At 50.8% G+C, this 19493-nt stretch overlaps 2 long non-coding RNA genes across 2 annotated transcripts; both read right to left on the bottom strand.

Moving 5' to 3' along the window:
- Window positions 1–1741: 1741 nt before the first annotated feature.
- LOC308187301 lies at window positions 1742–6467 on the bottom strand. The gene is made up of 2 exons (XR_013944593.1): window positions 3684–6467; window positions 1742–3194 (listed from the first exon to the last, which is right to left on the bottom strand). It is a non-coding gene; the product is annotated as an uncharacterized lncRNA (long non-coding RNA).
- A 3737-nt stretch (window positions 6468–10204) lies between these two features.
- On the bottom strand, window positions 10205–12726 carry LOC308187307. The gene is made up of 2 exons (XR_013944598.1): window positions 11287–12726; window positions 10205–10797 (listed from the first exon to the last, which is right to left on the bottom strand). It is a non-coding gene; the product is annotated as an uncharacterized lncRNA (long non-coding RNA).
- Window positions 12727–19493: the final 6767 nt, after the last annotated feature.

The following is a 19493-nucleotide window of genomic DNA, read 5'->3' on the forward strand; positions in this document are numbered from 1 at the left end:
AGGTGGCCGAAGCCGGCCGCAGTCTCTGAGCTCTCCTCCTCCTGATTGTTTTCTCTCAAAGCCATTTCTGTCTGTGTGCGGGCACCCGGAGCCGGCAGAAGTCCCCGTGAAGTCCTTCGGCAGGACGGAGGGCTGCGTGGGCTCCAGTGAGAGAGGGAGTTAGGAGAATCTTATCAAGTAGAGATAGAGCGCTGACAGCGTTAAACTAGGATGCTACTTAGCGTCTTTGCTAACTATGGTGCATTGTGCCAATTAACTAAAGCAAGAAGCCTTGGGCCCCTTACCAAGGTCAGTCTCCTCATAAGAGAGTGAGCCTGTCTTAAGAAACTGGGAGAAACTGGTCCTGCAGATGGACAAGAGCCAAGGAGCAACTGAGTCTGTGCAAAGACAAGAGGTCAACTAGCGGTGACGAGGAAGAGTCATCAATCTTCATGCCCACGACCTCCCGTGCTGCCCAGCGCTGAATAAACATACCTACTTTACAATCTCACTGATTGTGGAGTCCCTTTTCCGCAAGTCACTAGCAGCGGTTTCTTCCGCAGAGGTTTTCCCAGAGCCGCTTCAAAGCTTCCCTCGCGGAGCTGGGGCGTCGCAGGGGGTCGTCAAAGCACGCACACACACACACACACACACACACACACACACACAGGCGTTGTTGTCCAAACAGAAAGTATTTACAACAAATTCGACAAGCGGTTTTCCTCTGCCAGCAGCAAATGCCTGAGGGCCCCTACAGCTTCACAAATCATAGCACAAAGAGCCTAAAGTTCCTCTAAAATTTAGGGAAATGATTCAAAATAGATCTGCTAGGGGAAAACGATCACTGGCGGCAGGGTACACAATACACGCGAGTCTCAGCTCTCCTCCGCAGGGTCAGTGCCCACGCCCAAGTGCGACGCTGATGGCATCCGAACATTTGCTGTAGCAGGCAGCAGAGCCAGCAGCTCAGGGGAGCAATTTTAAAAACCAGGAGGCACTTAAACCAACCCTTAATTGACCCAGTTACTGCAGGAGAGTCCCGACTACTCGCCCTGGAGTCCTACTGTCACCAGCAAAAAGCACCAACCAAAGCTTGGGGGAACTTTGGTACAGCACAAGAGAAGGGAGTGGGGGTAGCGTAGCCGTATCGCAGAGCTGCTGCTTTTCACACCATTTTATCATCCCTGATAATTGAAAGTAAGGCCGGGTGGGCTGACCCCACCACCACCACTCCTGGCAGCATGTTTGGTCCACAACGCTAGAATAATTATTTTGCTCCCTCCCGCCCTTACAGCTTCATCATCTGAAAAGATTACAGTCAAAACAATGGCATACACAAATAAAAGTCAAGAGTTGACATAGTAACTCCGGGATTTGGGTATCAACTGTCCGAGAAATCAGAACACCCAGGCTTCACAATGTGCCCAACATCGAGCTGTGCCAAGGGGGGGCGGAAGGAAGAAGCTTTCCGTTTAAGCCTTCAGAGCATCGCTCCATCACTACGTCAATTCACAGCCACCACAGCGTGCCGATGGACATCTTTCTGTGCCAAAAGAAACAAGTGTTTTGTCCTCTTGATATCAAAGGTAGCCACCTCTACTTACGGAACCATGCACAAGACCTTAACTCTGACCAGCAGGGAAACTTAGGACAACTGAGTGCAGATCCTGCCAATTTCTACCAGTTCCAACTGTGCTTTAAGTCTCATTGCAAAGCCTCAGTTAGAAAAAGGATCACCTCAGGGTATCCAACAAGAAGAAGAGTTGGTTTTTTTTTTTTTTTTTTTTTTTTTTTTAATATACCATAGGACTATGCAGTTCAATCATCAATCATCTTGGAAAGCTCAAGGAGGAGGTCATCCTCATCCTTCCCTGGGTCCAAGTCGAGCTCGGCTTCCAGTATGCCGTCTGAGAGTTCCCAAAGTAGCATCTCTAAATCCTCGTCTACAGATACGGGCGCGTTGCCTGTGGAACTCAGCCGGCGTGTCCTTGCTTCTTCTAGCTGGGAAGAAGCTGAAGTCGAGCTTGAGAACTCCATTGGCTCCACGGATTCTGCCTGGCTTCCAAGATGTGCTTCAGGTCTTGGCAGAGCAAGGAAGAGAACAATCAGTATATGCCATTTCTTAACGGGAAATCCCTTTTCTGCAAACCGGCTCTTAAAACCGTAGCCAACCCCTCCTGCACTTCAATCTTACCCAGGGATTGTTATTCAATTAACCCAGGGCTACATTTAGAGCCCAATATATTAGCAGGTACATTTTTCAGTTTGGGGGTTTCTCTGTGAAGCCAGAGCACCCGGAGTCTAGCAAAGATGGGAAACCAACATGGCCTCCCGGAAGCCCAGTGTCCGAGAACTACATCTCCCGGCATGCTCTGGGAAAACAATATGGACTCCCGGAAACCCGGTGGCCAAGAACTACATTTCCCAGCACTCCCCAGAAAATTGAGCCTCGCACCTTGCCGTAGGACGCCATTTTTTGCTCTGTTACATTACCGGTTTCGTGTTTATGGAGGGTTTTCCCGCCGTTTTGGGGGGTTTCCCCTCAATTTCGGGTTTTCAGCTCTCCATTTCAGAGTTCTTCCCCGCAATTTTGGGGTTCCTTCCCCTAATTTGGTGCTTCGCCCCCCCCCCCCCCCCACTTTTGGGGTTCCCCCTCCATTTTGGGGATTCCCCCCAATTCCAAGCCCCCCACAATTTTGGAGGCCCCCACCATCCTTTCTTGGCCTGCCACCCTAATATTAAGGTTCTTTCCCCCAATGTTGGGGTTCTCACCACATGTTTGAGGTTCCTTCCCTTAATTTGGGGCTTAGCTCCCCGGGATCTGGGGCTTTAACCCCAATTTTGGGGGTCCCCCCCAAGTTTGGGGATTCCTCCCCAGGTCTGGGGGGGGTCCACATTCAATTCTGGAATTTCACACTTCCATTTAAGTCTTCTTCCCCCCAATTTGGGGGTTCACCCACCCAATTTTGGGGGTTCCTCCCCTAATTTGGGGGGACCCGACCAATTTTGGGGGTCCCCCCCAATTGTAGAGTCCCCCACCCTCCTTTTTTGGGTTCCCCCCTAATATTAAAGAGTTCTTCCGCCCAATTTTGGGGGACCCCACAATTTGGCCGTTCCTTCCCCTAACTTTGGGCTTCAACCCTTCGATTTTGGGGGGGGCTCCCCCCCTCTTATTTTGGCCTTCCGCCCTAATATTAGGCCTAACCCCTAAGAACCTTGACCCCTAACGCTATGGCAACCACGGATCTAACCCTAACCCCTACCCCAACAAACCCTAGAAACCCTAACCCTAAAAACCCTTACAGCCCTAACCCGATAAAATTTACCACACTAAACCCCTGAAGACTGTTCTGGGGGGTCCACATTCAATTCTGGAATTTCACACTTCCATTTAAGTGTTCTGCCCCCCCAATCTGGGGGTTCGCCCACCCAATTTTGGGGGTTCCTCCCCTAATTGGGGGGGACACAACCAATTTTGGGGGGGACACAACCAATTTTGGGGGGGACACAACCAATTTTAGAGTCCCCCACCCTCCTTTTTTGGGTTTCCCCCAATATTAAGAGCTCTTCCGCTCAATTTTGGGGGACCCCACAATTTTGACGTTCCTTCCCCTAACTTTGGGCTTCAACCCTTCAATTTTGGGTGGGCTCCTCCCCTCTTATTTTGGCCTTCCGCCCTAATATTAGGCCTAACTCCTAAGAACCTTGACCCCTAAGCCTATGGCAACCACGGATCTAACCCTAACCCCTACCCCAACAAACCCTAGAAACCCTAACCCTAAAAACCCTTACAGCCCTAACCCGATAAAATTTACCACACTAAACCCCTGAAGACTGTTCTGGGGGGTCCACATTCAATTCTGGAATTTCACACTTCCATTTAAGTCTTCTTCCCCCCAATCTGGGGGTTCGCCCACCCAATTTTGGGGGTTCCTCCCCTAATTTGGGGGGGACACAACCGATTTTAGAGTCCCCCACCCTCCTTTTTTGGGTTCCCCCCTAATATTAAAAGTTCTTCCGCCCAATTTTGGGGGACCCCACAATTTTGACGTTCCTTCCCCTAACTTGGGGCTTCAACCCTTCAATTTCGGGGGGGGCTCCCACCCTCTTATTTTGGCCTTCCGCCCTAATATTAGGCCTAACCCCTAAGAACCTTGACCCCTAACGCTATGGCAACCACGGATCTAACCCTAACCCCTACCCCAACAAACCCTAGAAACCCTAACCCTAAAAACCCTTACAGCCCTAACCCGATAAAATTTACCACACTAAACCCCTGAAGACTGTTCTGGGGGGTCCACATTCAATTCTGGAATTTCACACTTCCATTTAAGTGTTCTGCCCACCCAATATGGGGGTTCGCCCACCCAATTTTGGGGGTTCCTCCCCTAATTGGGGGGGACACAACCAATTTTGGGGGGGACACAACCAATTTTGGGGGGGACACAACCAATTTGGGGGGGTCCCCCCAATTTTAGAGTCCCCCACCCTCCTTTTTTGGGTTTCCCCCAATATTAAGAGCTCTTCCGCCCAATTTTGGGGGACCCCACAATTTTGACGTTTCTTCCCCTAAATTGGGGCTTCGACCCTTCAATTTTGGGGGGGGCTCCCCCCTTAGTTTGGCCTTCCACCCTAATATTGGGCCTTACCCCTAAGAACCCTGACCCCTAACACTACGGCTCCCACGGATCTAACCCTAACCCCTACCCCAAAAAACCCTAGAAACCCTAACCCTAAAAACCCTTACAGTCCTAACCCGATAAAATTTACCACACTAGACCTACGCCTAAAAGCCCTAACCCTAAAAATTAAGACCCTCTAAACCCTAACCCAAAACGTAAAGATTCTCAAAGCCCTAACGCTGGAGACCCTAACCTTAAAAAAAAAAAAATAAGACCTTAAAACCCTAACCCTAAATACCTGACCATAACTAAAACCCTAAGACCCTAACCCTAAAAACCCTATCAACACTAAAACCACAAAATACTTTAAAACCTTAACACACTAACCCCCAAACCCTAACCCTTATAACTCCAACCCTAACAACCTTAAAATCCTAACCCTAAACCCTGGAAACCCTAACCCTGAAACCCAACCCTAGTGCCTTAGCCCTGAAACCTTAAAACCCTAACACCTTATTAGAAACACTCTGTAACCAATACCATAGGCTCAGGCAAGTATCTCAGTGAGGTAGCATTTTTATTCACGATTGCAATGGCAGGCGTCCCACAAGCCACCTACTAGTTCCATAACACAGTTTATATAATTTTTTTTTTCCTCTCGGTGACCAGGACCCTCCCCAGTTTCCCCATTGACTGGGTAATCCATGTTCACAATCTATCCAGTGCTTCACAGAAAATACACAGCTGCTGGCCTGTTACTAGTCAATTTTATTTTTTTCTTGACTGTTTTCCTCTTTGAGGTGGTAATGTTTCTTACACCGTGATTTCCACCCAATTGCTCTAAGGATTCTGGTTGTCTGCATTTTACAAGGTTGTCTGTTAAGCTTTCTTATCACTGCAAGCATATATCAATACCACCTTCCTTCCCTCTAAACGATGTAACTCTGTGCAAAAACATTTTTATTCCCACAACCTTGATCCCCTTACCCTAAAATCCTTATTCTCTTTAACCCTAACAACTCTAACCACAACCCTAACCCTTCATATCAACCCCCCGACGCTAATGACACTGACTAATGATCCAAACCCCAAACCCCAGGCAACCAACAAAGAAACAGACACAAAGCTGAAAACTACAAAAAAGGCAAAACCCTGGATACAGACCCCAAATCACAAACACGCTACCAAAATGCTACAGAAAAGCCCCAGACGCAGGCCCCAAGCACTACAGCTAGGCCCCAGAAGCTCTAGACACATCCCAAAGCCAAAATGCAATCCCCAAACACTACAGAAAAGCCCCCAAACACCAGACACAGGCTGCAGAAGTCTACAAGCAGGCCCCAGCCACACCCGGATGCAGACCCCAACTGTCCACAAGCAGCTCCCAACCCACCCCCCCCATGAACTGGACCCCCCACCACCACCACCCAGATGCATGCCCCAGGCCCCAGGCCTCAGCCCCAGCCCCCACACCCCAGACTCAGGCCCCAAAGGTGTACAACCAGCTCCCAACTGCCCCCCTCAAAGGGAGGCCCCAAAGCCTGCCAGAGGACCCTAGAGCGTACAAGCAGCTCCCAACCCCCCCGGCACAGGCCCCAACCCCCCCCCAGACACAGGCCCCAAAGGTGTACAAGCAACTCCCCATCCTCCCCAGAGGCACGCCCCAAAGGTGTACAAACAGCCCCAACCCCCCAAGACCCAGACCCCTACAGCGTAGAAGCAGCTCCCAACCCCATGCCCCCAAGGCACATGCCCCAACCCCTCCCCCAAGGCAGGCCCTAACAGTGTACAAGCAGCTCCCACCCCCCCCCAGACGCAGGCCCCAAAGGTGTACAAGCAGGCCCCTACAGTATACAAGCAGCTCACAACCACCCCCCCAAAGGCAGGCCCCAACCCCCTCCAGATGCAAGCCCGAAAGGTTAAAACCAGCTCCAACCCCCCAACCCCCCCCCGCCCCGCGCAGACGCAGGCCCCAAAGGTGTACAAGCAGTTCCCAACCCCTCCAAGGCAGGCCCCAAAAGTGTACAGGCAGGCCCCTACAGTGTAGAAACGCTCCAACCCCCCCCCTTCCACCTCGAGGGAGGCCCTCCCCCCCCAGTATACACGAAGCTCCCAACCCCCTCTCAGAGGAATGCCTAAAAAAGTATACAAGCAGCTCCTAACACCCCCCCACACCCCCCCCCCCCCAAAAAGAGGCAGTCCCCAAAGGTGTACAAGCAGGCCCTCAAATCCCTTAGGTGTACAAGCAGGCCCTTCAAATCCCTTAGCCCCTGCGCCAGCTTTATTGGCGAGCAGCGAGGCTGGGGGGGGAGGGGGGCAAGACAGCCTTAAATAAAATACAAATATAAAAAGTGTTATAAATGGCTGTTATAAATCCAAATAGGATTACAATCAAAGTTTACAATTTATTAAACGAATAGAGGCAAGCAAGCAGCGCTGGGTGCGCCGGGAGTCTCTGCTCCCCCAGGACGCACGCCTGTTACGTAAGGCGGCTGGTTTTGATGCTCCCAGGCTAATACATATTCATTACTACTTCGAGAAGAGGCAGGGTTATTAGAATTGGTTTCCGGAATCCGAAACCCCTCCCAGGGGCGCCTGCGTACCAGTCTCTGGTGGTCTCTCGGGGCTTGCTCGGGCTGAATGCTGGTTGTCTTCCTCTCAGGCTTTTGTCCTTCAATTGTCCTTCAGCTCCCCCTTCCTCCTCGTTTGGGAGCCTCTGCGCCGGATTTCAGAAACTCTAGCAACATCCCCTGCAGTAGTCAGCACTTTTCCCTAAAAACCCCTTTGTTCTCTTATCACCTAGACCCGGGCCTCGATGGTAACCCTTCAAATCCCTTAGTGACACGAATTGCTGGACCATTCCTTACAAAAGGAAGGATAAAATATGTCGAGGAGCAATGGCACACGCGAAAGCCCAGCGCCGCGGGCAGAGGCAGCGAAGGTTGACAGCAGAACAGTGCTCGGTTTGAACACGGAGAGGGAAAGCGAGGGGAAGGTGGCCGAAGCCGGCCGCAGTCTCTGAGCTCTCCTCCTCCTGATTGTTTTCTCTCAAAGCCATTTCTGTCTGTGTGCGGGCACCCGGAGCCGGCAGAAGTCCCCGTGAAGTCCTTCGGCAGGACGGAGGGCTGCGTGGGCTCCAGTGAGAGAGGGAGTTAGGAGAATCTTATCAAGTAGAGATAGAGCGCTGACAGCGTTAAACTAGGATGCTACTTAGCGTCTTTGCTAACTATGGTGCATTGTGCCAATTAACTAAAGCAAGAAGCCTTGGGCCCCTTACCAAGGTCAGTCTCCTAATAAGAGAGTGAGCCTGTCTTAAGAAACTGGGAGAAACTGGTCCTGCAGATGGACAAGAGCCAAGGAGCAACTGAGTCTGTGCAAAGACAAGAGGTCAACTAGCGGTGACGAGGAAGAGTCATCAATCTTCATGCCCACGACCTCCCGTGCTGCCCAGCGCTGAATAAACATACCTACTTTACAATCTCACTGATTGTGGAGTCCCTTTTCCGCAAGTCACTAGCAGCGGTTTCTTCCGCAGAGGTTTTCCCAGAGCCGCTTCAAAGCTTCCCTCGCGGAGCTGGGGCGTCGCAGGGGGTCGTCAAAGCACGCACACACACACACACACACACACACACACACACAGGCGTTGTTGTCCAAACAGAAAGTATTTACAACAAATTCGACAAGCGGTTTTCCTCTGCCAGCAGCAAATGCCTGAGGGCCCCTACAGCTTCACAAATCATAGCACAAAGAGCCTAAAGTTCCTCTAAAATTTAGGGAAATGATTCAAAATAGATCTGCTAGGGGAAAACGATCACTGGCGGCAGGGTACACAATACACGCGAGTCTCAGCTCTCCTCCGCAGGGTCAGTGCCCACGCCCAAGTGCGACGCTGATGGCACCCGAACATTTGCTGTAGCAGGCAGCAGAGCCAGCAGCTCAGGGGAGCAATTTTAAAAACCAGGAGGCACTTAAACCAACCCTTAATTGACCCAGTTACTGCAGGAGAGTCCCGACTACTCGCCCTGGAGTCCTACTGTCACCAGCAAAAAGCACCAACCAAAGCTTGGGGGAACTTTGGTACAGCACAAGAGAAGGGAGTGGGGGTAGCGTAGCCGTATCGCAGAGCTGCTGCTTTTCACACCATTTTATCATCCCTGATAATTGAAAGTAAGGCCGGGTGGGCTGACCCCACCACCACCACTCCTGGCAGCATGTTTGGTCCACAACGCTAGAATAATTATTTTGCTCCCTCCCGCCCTTACAGCTTCATCATCTGAAAAGATTACAGTCAAAACAATGGCATACACAAATAAAAGTCAAGAGTTGACATAGTAACTCCGGGATTTGGGTATCAACTGTCCGAGAAATCAGAACACCCAGGCTTCACAATGTGCCCAACATCGAGCTGTGCCAAGGGGGGGCGGAAGGAAGAAGCTTTCCGTTTAAGCCTTCAGAGCATCGCTCCATCACTACGTCAATTCACAGCCACCACAGCGTGCCGATGGACATCTTTCTGTGCCAAAAGAAACAAGTGTTTTGTCCTCTTGATATCAAAGGTAGCCACCTCTACTTACGGAACCATGCACAAGACCTTAACTCTGACCAGCAGGGAAACTTAGGACAACTGAGTGCAAATCCTGCCAATTTCTACCAGTTCCAACTGTGCTTTAAGTCTCATTGCAAAGCCTCAGTTAGAAAAAGGATCACCTCAGGGTATCCAACAAGAAGAAGAGTTGTTTTTTTTTTTGGTTTTTTTTTTTTTTTTTTTTTTTTTTAATATACCATAGGACTATGCAGTTCAATCATCAATCATCTTGGAAAGCTCAAGGAGGAGGTCATCCTCATCCTTCCCTGGGTCCAAGTCGAGCTCGGCTTCCAGTATGCCGTCTGAGAGTTCCCAAAGTAGCATCTCTAAATCCTCGTCTACAGATACGGGCGCGTTGCCTGTGGAACTCAGCCGGCGTGTCCTTGCTTCTTCTAGCTGGGAAGAAGCTGAAGTCGAGCTTGAGAACTCCATTGGCTCCACGGATTCTGCCTGGCTTCCAAGATGTGCTTCAGGTCTTGGCAGAGCAAGGAAGAGAACAATCAGTATATGCCATTTCTTAACGGGAAATCCCTTTTCTGCAAACCGGCTCTTAAAACCGTAGCCAACCCCTCCTGCACTTCAATCTTACCCAGGGATTGTTATTCAATTAACCCAGGGCTACATTTAGAGCCCAATATATTAGCAGGTACATTTTTCAGTTTGGGGGTTTCTCTGTGAAGCCAGAGCACCCGGAGTCTAGCAAAGATGGGAAACCAACATGGCCTCCCGGAAGCCCAGTGTCCGAGAACTACATCTCCCGGCATGCTCTGGGAAAACAATATGGACTCCCGGAAACCCGGTGGCCAAGAACTACATTTCCCAGCACTCCCCAGAAAATTGAGCCTCGCACCTTGCCGTAGGACGCCATTTTTTGCTCTGTTACATTACCGGTTTCGTGTTTATGGAGGGTTTTCCCGCCGTTTTGGGGGGTTTCCCCTCAATTTCGGGTTTTCAGCTCTCCATTTCAGAGTTCTTCCCCGCAATTTTGGGGTTCCTTCCCCTAATTTGGTGCTTCGCCCCCCCCCCCCCCCCCACTTTTGGGGTTCCCCCTCCATTTTGGGGATTCCCCCCAATTCCAAGCCCCCCACAATTTTGGAGGCCCCCACCATCCTTTCTTGGCCTGCCACCCTAATATTAAGGTTCTTTCCCCCAATGTTGGGGTTCTCACCACATGTTTGAGGTTCCTTCCCTTAATTTGGGGCTTAGCTCCCCGGGATCTGGGGCTTTAACCCCAATTTTGGGGGTCCCCCCCAAGTTTGGGGATTCCTCCCCAGGTCTGGGGGGGGTCCACATTCAATTCTGGAATTTCACACTTCCATTTAAGTCTTCTTCCCCCCAATTTGGGGGTTCACCCACCCAATTTTGGGGGTTCCTCCCCTAATTTGGGGGGACCCGACCAATTTTGGGGGTCCCCCCCAATTGTAGAGTCCCCCACCCTCCTTTTTTGGGTTCCCCCCTAATATTAAAGAGTTCTTCCGCCCAATTTTGGGGGACCCCACAATTTGGCCGTTCCTTCCCCTAACTTTGGGCTTCAACCCTTCGATTTTGGGGGGGGCTCCCCCCCTCTTATTTTGGCCTTCCGCCCTAATATTAGGCCTAACCCCTAAGAACCTTGACCCCTAACGCTATGGCAACCACGGATCTAACCCTAACCCCTACCCCAACAAACCCTAGAAACCCTAACCCTAAAAACCCTTACAGCCCTAACCCGATAAAATTTACCACACTAAACCCCTGAAGACTGTTCTGGGGGGTCCACATTCAATTCTGGAATTTCACACTTCCATTTAAGTGTTCTGCCCCCCCAATCTGGGGGTTCGCCCACCCAATTTTGGGGGTTCCTCCCCTAATTGGGGGGGACACAACCAATTTTGGGGGGGACACAACCAATTTTGGGGGGGACACAACCAATTTTAGAGTCCCCCACCCTCCTTTTTTGGGTTTCCCCCAATATTAAGAGCTCTTCCGCTCAATTTTGGGGGACCCCACAATTTTGACGTTCCTTCCCCTAACTTTGGGCTTCAACCCTTCAATTTTGGGTGGGCTCCTCCCCTCTTATTTTGGCCTTCCGCCCTAATATTAGGCCTAACTCCTAAGAACCTTGACCCCTAAGCCTATGGCAACCACGGATCTAACCCTAACCCCTACCCCAACAAACCCTAGAAACCCTAACCCTAAAAACCCTTACAGCCCTAACCCGATAAAATTTACCACACTAAACCCCTGAAGACTGTTCTGGGGGGTCCACATTCAATTCTGGAATTTCACACTTCCATTTAAGTCTTCTTCCCCCCAATTTGGGGGTTCGCCCACCCAATTTTGGGGGTTCCTCCCCTAATTTGGGGGGGACACAACCGATTTTAGAGTCCCCCACCCTCCTTTTTTGGGTTCCCCCCTAATATTAAAAGTTCTTCCGCCCAATTTTGGGGGACCCCACAATTTTGACGTTCCTTCCCCTAACTTGGGGCTTCAACCCTTCAATTTCGGGGGGGGCTCCCACCCTCTTATTTTGGCCTTCCGCCCTAATATTAGGCCTAACCCCTAAGAACCTTGACCCCTAACGCTATGGCAACCACGGATCTAACCCTAACCCCTACCCCAACAAACCCTAGAAACCCTAACCCTAAAAACCCTTACAGCCCTAACCCGATAAAATTTACCACACTAAACCCCTGAAGACTGTTCTGGGGGGTCCACATTCAATTCTGGAATTTCACACTTCCATTTAAGTGTTCTGCCCACCCAATATGGGGGTTCGCCCACCCAATTTTGGGGGTTCCTCCCCTAATTGGGGGGGACACAACCAATTTTGGGGGGGACACAACCAATTTTGGGGGGGACACAACCAATTTGGGGGGGTCCCCCCAATTTTAGAGTCCCCCACCCTCCTTTTTTGGGTTTCCCCCAATATTAAGAGCTCTTCCGCCCAATTTTGGGGGACCCCACAATTTTGACGTTTCTTCCCCTAAATTGGGGCTTCGACCCTTCAATTTTGGGGGGGGCTCCCCCCTTAGTTTGGCCTTCCACCCTAATATTGGGCCTTACCCCTAAGAACCCTGACCCCTAACACTACGGCTCCCACGGATCTAACCCTAACCCCTACCCCAAAAAAACCCTAGAAACCCTAACCCTAAAAACCCTTACAGTCCTAACCCGATAAAATTTACCACACTAGACCTACGCCTAAAAGCCCTAACCCTAAAAATTAAGACCCTCTAAACCCTAACCCAAAACGTAAAGATTCTCAAAGCCCTAACGCTGGAGACCCTAACCTTAAAAAAAAAAAAATAAGACCTTAAAACCCTAACCCTAAATACCTGACCATAACTAAAACCCTAAGACCCTAACCCTAAAAACCCTATCAACACTAAAACCACAAAATACTTTAAAACCTTAACACACTAACCCCCAAACCCTAACCCTTATAACTCCAACCCTAACAACCTTAAAATCCTAACCCTAAACCCTGGAAACCCTAACCCTGAAACCCAACCCTAGTGCCTTAGCCCTGAAACCTTAAAACCCTAACACCTTATTAGAAACACTCTGTAACCAATACCATAGGCTCAGGCAAGTATCTCAGTGAGGTAGCATTTTTACTCACGATTGCAATGGCAGGCGTCCCACAAGCCACCTACTAGTTCCATAACACAGTTTATATAATTTTTTTTTTCCTCTCGGTGACCAGGACCCTCCCCAGTTTCCCCATTGACTGGGTAATCCATGTTCACAATCTATCCAGTGCTTCACAGAAAATACACAGCTGCTGGCCTGTTACTAGTCAATTTTATTTTTTTCTTGACTGTTTTCCTCTTTGAGGTGGTAATGTTTCTTACACCGTGATTTCCACCCAATTGCTCTAAGGATTCTGGTTGTCTGCATTTTACAAGGTTGTCTGTTAAGCTTTCTTATCACTGCAAGCATATATCAATACCACCTTCCTTCCCTCTAAACGATGTAACTCTGTGCAAAAACATTTTTATTCCCACAACCTTGATCCCCTTACCCTAAAATCCTTATTCTCTTTAACCCTAACAACTCTAACCACAACCCTAACCCTTCATATCAACCCCCCGACGCTAATGACACTGACTAATGATCCAAACCCCAAACCCCAGGCAACCAACAAAGAAACAGACACAAAGCTGAAAACTACAAAAAAGGCAAAACCCTGGATACAGACCCCAAATCACAAACACGCTACCAAAATGCTACAGAAAAGCCCCAGACGCAGGCCCCAAGCACTACAGCTAGGCCCCAGAAGCTCTAGACACATCCCAAAGCCAAAATGCAATCCCCAAACACTACAGAAAAGCCCCCAAACACCAGACACAGGCTGCAGAAGTCTACAAGCAGGCCCCAGCCACACCCGGATGCAGACCCCAACTGTCCACAAGCAGCTCCCAACCCACCCCCCCCATGAACTGGACCCCCCACCACCACCACCCAGATGCATGCCCCAGGCCCCAGGCCTCAGCCCCAGCCCCCACACCCCAGACTCAGGCCCCAAAGGTGTACAACCAGCTCCCAACTGCCCCCCTCAAAGGGAGGCCCCAAAGCCTGCCAGAGGACCCTAGAGCGTACAAGCAGCTCCCAACCCCCCCGGCACAGGCCCCAACCCCCCCCCAGACACAGGCCCCAAAGGTGTACAAGCAACTCCCCATCCTCCCCAGAGGCACGCCCCAAAGGTGTACAAACAGCCCCAACCCCCCAAGACCCAGACCCCTACAGCGTAGAAGCAGCTCCCAACCCCATGCCCCCAAGGCACATGCCCCAACCCCTCCCCCAAGGCAGGCCCTAACAGTGTACAAGCAGCTCCCACCCCCCCCCAGACGCAGGCCCCAAAGGTGTACAAGCAGGCCCCTACAGTATACAAGCAGCTCACAACCACCCCCCCAAAGGCAGGCCCCAACCCCCTCCAGATGCAAGCCCGAAAGGTTAAAACCAGCTCCAACCCCCCAACCCCCCCCCGCCCCGCGCAGACGCAGGCCCCAAAGGTGTACAAGTAGTTCCCAACCCCTCCAAGGCAGGCCCCAAAAGTGTACAGGCAGGCCCCTACAGTGTAGAAACGCTCCAACCCCCCCCCTTCCACCTCGAGGGAGGCCCTCCCCCCCCAGTATACACGAAGCTCCCAACCCCCTCTCAGAGGAATGCCTAAAAAAGTATACAAGCAGCTCCTAACACCCCCCCACACCCCCCCCCCCAAAAAGAGGCAGTCCCCAAAGGTGTACAAGCAGGCCCTCAAATCCCTTAGGTGTACAAGCAGGCCCTTCAAATCCCTTAGCCCCTGCGCCAGCTTTATTGGCGAGCAGCGAGGCTGGGGGGGGAGGGGGGCAAGACAGCCTTAAATAAAATACAAATATAAAAAGTGTTATAAATGGCTGTTATAAATCCAAATAGGATTACAATCAAAGTTTACAATTTATTAAACGAATAGAGGCAAGCAAGCAGCGCTGGGTGCGCCGGGAGTCTCTGCTCCCCCAGGACGCACGCCTGTTACGTAAGGCGGCTGGTTTTGATGCTCCCAGGCTAATACATATTCATTACTACTTCGAGAAGAGGCAGGGTTATTAGAATTGGTTTCCGGAATCCGAAACCCCTCCCAGGGGCGCCTGCGTACCAGTCTCTGGTGGTCTCTCGGGGCTTGCTCGGGCTGAATGCTGGTTGTCTTCCTCTCAGGCTTTTGTCCTTCAATTGTCCTTCAGCTCCCCCTTCCTCCTCATTTGGGAGCCTCTGCGCCGGATTTCAGAAACTCTAGCAACATCCCCTGCAGTAGTCAGCACTTTTCCCTAAAAACCCCTTTGTTCTCTTATCACCTAGACCCGGGCCTCGATGGTAACCCTTCAAATCCCTTAGTGACACGAATTGCTGGACCATTCCTTACAAAAGGAAGGATAAAATATGTCGAGGAGCAATGGCACACGCGAAAGCCCAGCGCCGCGGGCAGAGGCAGCGAAGGTTGACGGCAGAACAGTGCTCGGTTTGAACACGGAGAGGGAAAGCGAGGGGAAGGTGGCCGAAGCCGGCCGCAGTCTCTGAGCTCTCCTCCTCCTGATTGTTTTCTCTCAAAGCCATTTCTGTCTGTGTGCGGGCACCCGGAGCCGGCAGAAGTCCCCGTGAAGTCCTTCGGCAGGACGGAGGGCTGCGTGGGCTCCAGTGAGAGAGGGAGTTAGGAGAATCTTATCAAGTAGAGATAGAGCGCTGACAGCGTTAAACTAGGATGCTACTTAGCGTCTTTGCTAACTATGGTGCATTGTGCCAATTAACTAAAGCAAGAAGCCTTGGGCCCCTTACCAAGGTCAGTCTCCTAATAAGAGAGTGAGCCTGTCTTAAGAAACTGGGAGAAACTGGTCCTGCAGATGGACAAGAGCCAAGGAGCAACTGAGTCTGTGCAAAGACAAGAGGTCAACTAGCGGTGACGAGGAAGAGTCATCAATCTTCATGCCCACGACCTCCCGTGCTGCCCAGCGCTGAATAAACATACCTACTTTACAATCTCACTGATTGTGGAGTCCCTTTTCCGCAAGTCACTAGCAGCGGTTTCTTCCGCAGAGGTTTTCCCAGAGCCGCTTCAAAGCTTCCCTCGCGGAGCTGGGGCGTCGCAGGGGGTCGTCAAAGCACGCACACACACACACACACACACACACACACAGGCGTTGTTGTCCAAACAGAAAGTATTTACAACAAATTCGACAAGCGGTTTTCCTCTGCCAGCAGCAAATGCCTGAGGGCCCCTACAGCTTCACAAATCATAGCACAAAGAGCCTAAAGTTCCTCTAAAATTTAGGGAAATGATTCAAAATAGATCTGCTAGGGGAAAACGATCACTGGCGGCAGGGTACACAATACACGCGAGTCTCAGCTCTCCTCCGCAGGGTCAGTGCCCACGCCCAAGTGCGACGCTGATGGCACCCGAACATTTGCTGTAGCAGGCAGCAGAGCCAGCAGCTCAGGGGAGCAATTTTAAAAACCAGGAGGCACTTAAACCAACCCTTAATTGACCCAGTTACTGCAGGAGAGTCCCGACTACTCGCCCTGGAGTCCTACTGTCACCAGCAAAAAGCACCAACCAAAGCTTGGGGGAACTTTGGTACAGCACAAGAGAAGGGAGTGGGGGTAGCGTAGCCGTATCGCAGAGCTGCTGCTTTTCACACCATTTTATCATCCCTGATAATTGAAAGTAAGGCCGGGTGGGCTGACCCCACCACCACCACTCCTGGCAGCATGTTTGGTCCACAACGCTAGAATAATTATTTTGCTCCCTCCCGCCCTTACAGCTTCATCATCTGAAAAGATTACAGTCAAAACAATGGCATACACAAATAAAAGTCAAGAGTTGACATAGTAACTCCGGGATTTGGGTATCAACTGTCCGAGAAATCAGAACACCCAGGCTTCACAATGTGCCCAACATCGAGCTGTGCCAAGGGGGGGCGGAAGGAAGAAGCTTTCCGTTTAAGCCTTCAGAGCATCGCTCCATCACTACGTCAATTCACAGCCACCACAGCGTGCCGATGGACATCTTTCTGTGCCAAAAGAAACAAGTGTTTTGTCCTCTTGATATCAAAGGTAGCCACCTCTACTTACGGAACCATGCACAAGACCTTAACTCTGACCAGCAGGGAAACTTAGGACAACTGAGTGCAAATCCTGCCAATTTCTACCAGTTCCAACTGTGCTTTAAGTCTCATTGCAAAGCCTCAGTTAGAAAAAGGATCACCTCAGGGTATCCAACAAGAAGAAGAGTTGGTTTTTTTTTTTTTTTTTTTTTTTTTTTAATATACCATAGGACTATGCAGTTCAATCATCAATCATCTTGGAAAGCTCAAGGAGGAGGTCATCCTCATCCTTCCCTGGGTCCAAGTCGAGCTCGGCTTCCAGTATGCCGTCTGAGAGTTCCCAAAGTAGCATCTCTAAATCCTCGTCTACAGATACGGGCGCGTTGCCTGTGGAACTCAGCCGGCGTGTCCTTGCTTCTTCTAGCTGGGAAGAAGCTGAAGTCGAGCTTGAGAACTCCATTGGCTCCACGGATTCTGCCTGGCTTCCAAGATGTGCTTCAGGTCTTGGCAGAGCAAGGAAGAGAACAATCAGTATATGCCATTTCTTAACGGGAAATCCCTTTTCTGCAAACCGGCTCTTAAAACCGTAGCCAACCCCTCCTGCACTTCAATCTTACCCAGGGATTGTTATTCAATTAACCCAGGGCTACATTTAGAGCCCAATATATTAGCAGGTACATTTTTCAGTTTGGGGGTTTCTCTGTGAAGCCAGAGCACCCGGAGTCTAGCAAAGATGGGAAACCAACATGGCCTCCCGGAAGCCCAGTGTCCGAGAACTACATCTCCCGGCATGCTCTGGGAAAACAATATGGACTCCCGGAAACCCGGTGGCCAAGAACTACATTTCCCAGCACTCCCCAGAAAATTGAGCCTCGCACCTTGCCGTAGGACGCCATTTTTTGCTCTGTTACATTACCGGTTTCGTGTTTATGGAGGGTTTTCCCGCCGTTTTGGGGGGTTTCCCCTCAATTTCGGGTTTTCAGCTCTCCATTTCAGAGTTCTTCCCCGCAATTTTGGGGTTCCTTCCCCTAATTTGGTGCTTCGCCCCCCCCCCCCCCCCACTTTTGGGGTTCCCCCTCCATTTTGGGGATTCCCCCCAATTCCAAGCCCCCCACAATTTTGGAGGCCCCCACCATCCTTTCTTGGCCTGCCACCCTAATATTAAGGTTCTTTCCCCCAATGTTGGGGTTCTCACCACATGTTTGAGGTTCCTTCCCTTAATTTGGGGCTTAGCTCCCCGGGATCTGGGGCTTTAACCCCAATTTTGGGGGTCCCCCCCAAGTTTGGGGATTCCTCCCCAGGTCTGTTCTGGGGGGTCCACATTCAATTCTGGAATTTCACACTTCCATTTAAGTCTTCTTCCCCCCAATTTGGGGGTTCACCCACCCAATTTTGGGGGTTCCTCCCCTAATTTGGGGGGACCCGACCAATTTTGGGGGTCCCCCCCAATTGTAGAGTCCCCCACCCTCCTTTTTTGGGTTCCCCCCTAATATTAAAGAGTTCTTCCGCCCAATTTTGGGGGACCCCACAATTTGGCCGTTCCTTCCCCTAACTTTGGGCTTCAACCCTTCGATTTTGGGGGGGGCTCCCCCCCTCTTATTTTGGCCTTCCGCCCTAATATTAGGCCTAACCCCTAAGAACCTTGACCCCTAACGCTATGGCAACCACGGATCTAACCCTAACCCCTACCCCAACAAACCCTAGAAACCGTAACCCTAAAAACCCTTGCAGCCCTAACCCGATAAAATTTACCACACTAAACCCCTGAAGACTGTTCTGGGGGGTCCACATTCAATTCTGGAATTTCACACTTCCATTTAAGTGTTCTGCCCCCCCAATCTGGGGGTTCGCCCACCCAATTTTGGGGGTTCCTCCCCTAATTGGGGGGGACACAACCAATTTTGGGGGGGACACAACCAATTTTGGGGGGGACACAACCAATTTTAGAGTCCCCCACCCTCCTTTTTTGGGTTCCCCCCTAATATTAAAAGTTCTTCCGCCCAATTTTGGGGGACCCCACAATTTTGACGTTCCTTCCCCTAACTTGGGGCTTCAACCCTTCAATTTCGGGGGGGGGCTCCCACCCTCTTATTTTGGCCTTCCGCCCTAATATTAGGCCTAACCCCTAAGAACCTTGACCCCTAACGCTATGGCAACCACGGATCTAACCCTAACCCCTACCCCAACAAACCCTAGAAACCCTAACCCTAAAAACCCTTACAGCCCTAACCCGATAAAATTTACCACACTAAACCCCTGAAGACTGTTCTGGGGGGTCCACATTCAATTCTGGAATTTCACACTTCCATTTAAGTGTTCTGCCCCCCCAATCTGGGGGTTCGCCCACCCAATTTTGGGGGTTCCTCCCCTAATTGGGGGGGACACAACCAATTTTGGGGGGGACACAACCAATTTGGGGGGGGACACAACCAATTTGGGGGGGTCCCCCCAATTTTAGAGTCCCCCACCCTCCTTTTTTGGGTTTCCCCCAATATTAAGAGCTCTTCCGCCCAATTTTGGGGGACCCCACAATTTTGACGTTTCTTCCCCTAAATTGGGGCTTCGACCCTTCAATTTTGGGGGGGGCTCCCCCCTTAGTTTGGCCTTCCACCCTAATATTGGGCCTTACCCCTAAGAACCCTGACCCCTAACACTACGGCTCCCACGGATCTAACCCTAACCCCTACCCCAAAAAACCCTAGAAACCCTAACCCTAAAAACCCTTACAGTCCTAACCCGATAAAATTT

The sequence above is a fragment of the Anser brachyrhynchus genome, assembly GCF_964034855.1.
Source record: "Anser brachyrhynchus genome assembly, contig: SCAFFOLD_146, whole genome shotgun sequence".
Lineage (NCBI taxonomy): Eukaryota > Metazoa > Chordata > Aves > Anseriformes > Anatidae > Anser > Anser brachyrhynchus.